Source organism: Stylophora pistillata, chromosome 2, assembly GCF_964205215.1.
Source record: "Stylophora pistillata chromosome 2, jaStyPist1.2, whole genome shotgun sequence".
Lineage (NCBI taxonomy): Eukaryota > Metazoa > Cnidaria > Anthozoa > Scleractinia > Pocilloporidae > Stylophora > Stylophora pistillata.
In genome coordinates, this window is record NC_142520.1 from 30,228,230 (window position 1) to 30,232,504 (window position 4,275).

Here is a 4,275-nt window from a genome sequence, read left to right on the forward strand (position 1 = left end):
CAAACCCACCCATCCCACCCCAGGGGAGGACATCCATCACACAGTAATCATGTGCGTGGGAAATTAACGTCTCCTACCCCTAACCCTGCAGGAGACGGGACCTCCATTTATTCGTCCCTATCCGAGAAGACTAGAATATCTAACCATTTCTTGATGTTATAGAAAGGTTGCATATTCTTCTCAATTATTTTAAGACCTCGAGTGTTGGTCCGGCCGGGGCTCGAACCCTCGACCTCTCGCACAACAGTCCCGCGCTCTATCCATTGAGCTAACCGGGAGGTTTTATGTAGAAAAAGTTGGGTTTAACCACAGAACAAATAGGGAGCTTACGAATCGATGACTTTCCAGAGGACGACGACATCTCAACACTAGATATACATTATATAGATTGATGTGTTGACGTGCGGACGTGTTGACGTGTTCTCCGCAATTTTCTTTAACTTTATTTAAACTCTTTTAACTTTATATCCTCGCTACTGCCTCCAAGGAAATGTATACGAGGGTAGAATTTATCCGCTGCTGATTATCCTGGCAAGAGAAGCAAGGTAAAACTATCGAAATAGCTTCAAAGGCTACCAGCCATGTCCAATCAGGCGAGAAAGCTGAAAGTGAAATGGACAGAACAAATGTACAAAGATGTTTTGGGGTGCAAGAAAAAGGCGCTGGAGCTTGTTTGTTCGGAGAATCCTCCTTGTAATGAGAGTGGAAGGAAGAGAGGATATATTGGCGTTATGAAAGAGTTGTGGGATGATATGGGATACAAGAACTTACATTTGAAGAGCCAAAACTTACGGGACCAAGCTTCGAGAAAATAAGAGATAATGGAACAGATCTAACCATCAAAGAGAGAAGGGTCAAAGATTTGGGGAATATCACATTTACAAGTGAATATTCTAGTAAGGAAAATATTGAAAATGAAAGTCAAAACAACCAAAAGGAGAGGGAAAATGGAAATGCTAATTATCCAACGAGAGGCTCGAATTTACATAACGCAGAGCCACAGCAAACCCCAGAGGAAAGAAGAGTTACAATGGGTGATTGGCCGGATGTGTCTGATGATGTTCCTGGGTGTTTACCCAATTATAAGACTGTCAGCTTGCCAGTATCGGTTATTTGGGGCCGAAATTCCAACGGGGAAATTATAAAAATCACCACTGCTACGATTGATGATGCATACACAGGGCGTAAAATTAACTTTTTTTCCGGTAGCCACTTGGCTCCTAAATATTTTAAAGTGGTAGCCAATTCCAAAAAGTTGGTGGCCATTATGACAAACACACACAAAAAATTTTTATCCTGTCACTGTACTAGATAGATTACCATATCAGTGATACAGTCATACAAACATCAAAAATGAGCCCGCTAAATTCGCACGAGCTACAAAGAGGACACTAGAATGGATCATATACAACGTTAAAGGTTACCTAAATCCAATATGGCGTCTAGTGACGATAGATTTACGTTCGACATCGTGCATGTGCTGCGTTTTGGAAACGAGCTTAACGAGGAACTTTGCTGCAGATTTATCTTTACAAATCTTCAACAATCACTAGATCTCTAAGTAAGGTGTGATTAGAAATTCTAGTCGCCAATTTGGGGACTAATTTTCAGGATTTGGTCGCCAAAGTGAGAAATTTAGTCGCATTGGCGCCTGTTTTAGGCGCAATTTTACGCCCTGATACAATGAAGTAACAACTTGGAGAAAAAACACTTTCTTAGTTCCATACGGTAAAAATGGTCGCGACTTTATCGACCAGTTAACGAAGGACATAGACGATTGGAACAATGGATCATCCATGCAACACCTTGTGCTAAAAGCCGCTATTGATCTTCTCGCTGTTGCACTACAAAAGCCTGGTCAGAGATCGAAAGCAAAGGAACATCAAGAATGTCTTGAGAAACGATTAATACTGTGGAGAAATGGCGAGATTGAGTCCCTACTACGCGAAGGGAGAATAATTCAACGGCGCTTATCAAAGTCGAACAAGAATGATCCACCAAATAAAGCACGCATTTTTGCAAAGTTGGTCATGGACGGCCAGATTAATTCGGCCCTGCGATATCTCAGTCAGGATGATAGCGGAGGAGTATTACCGCTGACCAGCGATGTTGTGAGACAACTGAGAGAAAAGCACCCTGATGCACAGGGGGCCAAGCTAGGGTTGATGTTGTTCGGGCCTGTGGAAGATATACCTGACTCGGTGTTTCAAGGAATTAATGGAGAGCTTGTGAGAGAAGCCACATTAAGAGCTAAGGGGTCTGGCGGCCCCTTGGGTGTGGACGCCAATGGCTTCAAGAGGATCTTGGCATGCAAGTCTTTTAAGAGATCAAGTATCAACCTATGTGAGTCTATGGCTACACTCGCAAGAAGACTGCACGGAATTTGTTGATCCGCTGACCGTTAAACCTATCGTGGCCAGTCGCCTTATTCCGCTTGACAAGGGTAACGGTGAGGTGCGCCCGATTGGTGTGGGCGAGGTGATTAGAAGAATAATTGGCAAATGCGTCACAAGAGTCACAAAACCAGATGTGATCAACGCTAATGGGGCCTTGCAGGTCTGCGCTGGTCACAGAAGTGGCGGGGAAGCCGCAATACTTGCTATGTGCAATATCTTTGAAGGCGATGAAACTGATGCCGCCTTACTAGTTGACGCCTCTAACGCCTTCAATTCACTAAACTGAGCGGCCGCGCTTAATAACATCAGAGTGCTATGCCCATTGATCGCCATCTATGTAACTACCACTTATCGAGTTCCTGCGCGCCTTTTTGTGGTTGGTGGTAGTGAGCTTAAATATGCAGAAGGAACCACACAGGGAGACCCCTTAGCTATGTCAATGTATGCAATTAGTCTACAACCGTTAATGTCGTTGCTTCAAAATCGAAGCACTGCAAAACAATGCTGGTTCGCGGATGACATTACTGGAGCAGGATCTCTAGAAGAGGTTAAGCAATTGTGGGATGAGTTGAGAGAGGCTGGTCCGAGCCTTGGATACTATCCTATCTGCAAGAAATGCTAGCTTGTTGTTAAGCTGGAAAAGGAAGGCCACGCGAAGGAAATGTTTGCAGGGACTGATATCAACATCACCACCGAGGGACGCAAACACCTTGGCGCTGCACTGGGCTCTCGGTCTTATCTTGAGCAATATGTGGGTAGCAAGGTAGAAGAGTGGGTGAAAGAGGTGACGAGGCTGGCGGAGTTTGCAAGATCTCAGCCACAAGCTAGTTACGCCGCTTTCACATTTGGGCTTCGACACCGGTGGACATACTTTATGAGAACACTGCCGGATATTGAGAACCTACTGCAGCCTTTAGAGGATGCAGTCTCGGATGTACTTATACCGTCGCTCATAGAACGAAACTGTTCTGAGGAAGAGCGTAGTCTGATAGCATTACCGGTGCGTATGGGAGGCCTTGGGCTCATTAATCCATCTGATACTGCGGATGCGGAGTATTCAGCGTCTGTTGGGGTAAGCGCACCACTTGTAAACAAAATAGAAGCGCAATCCCACGAGACTCCAGAAGAGGCCGAGGTACAACGACTGGTTTACGTCAACCGGAAAGAAAAGGATGATAGACTAAAATAAAAAGCTCGAGGAGGTGAAGGCCTTATTACCAGACAAGACACAGAGAGCCGTAGACTGTGAAAAAGGCGCATCCAACTGGCTCACAGTTATTCCTCTCAAAGACATGGATTTTGATTTCAACAAGCGGGAATTTCGGGACGTTGTGAGGCTTCGATATGACTGGCCAATACCCGATAATCCATCAGTATGCGTTTGTGGGAGCTTGTTGACAGTGGATCACGCGATGATCTGCCAGCGTGGAGGCTTAGTCATTCAGCGTCACAATGAAATACGCGATCTACAGGCCGAGCTGCTCGACATGGTTTGTTACGATGTGCAGGTGGAACCGGGTTTACAACCTATTACAGGCGCAGAATTTCCCAGAAGGACTAATCAAGCCCCTGACGCACGCCTCGACGTCCACTGTAGGGGTTTCTAGGGGCGACAGAGGGCTGCTTTTTCGATATAAGGGTGTGTCATCCCAACGCAGACTCATAGAGAGATCTTAGCTCCAAGAAGATTTACAGGATTCATGAAAATGAAAAGAAGCGAAAATACAACTCGCGTGTTACAGAAGTAGAGCAAGGCACTTTCACCCCACTGGTATTTACAACGACGGGGGGGATGGCTGATGAATGGCTGAGGATTAGCCGAGCTAATTATCTGCAACTGAAGATTAGCCGAGCTATTATCTGCAACTGAAAAAAGCAA

The 4,275-nt window shown here is 45.3% G+C and overlaps 1 pseudogene; it reads left to right on the forward strand.

The window, feature by feature from the left end:
• The first annotated feature begins 1,749 nt into the window (after positions 1 to 1,749).
• LOC148738282 (uncharacterized) lies at positions 1,750 to 4,003 on the forward strand (annotated as a pseudogene).
• Positions 4,004 to 4,275: the final 272 nt, after the last annotated feature.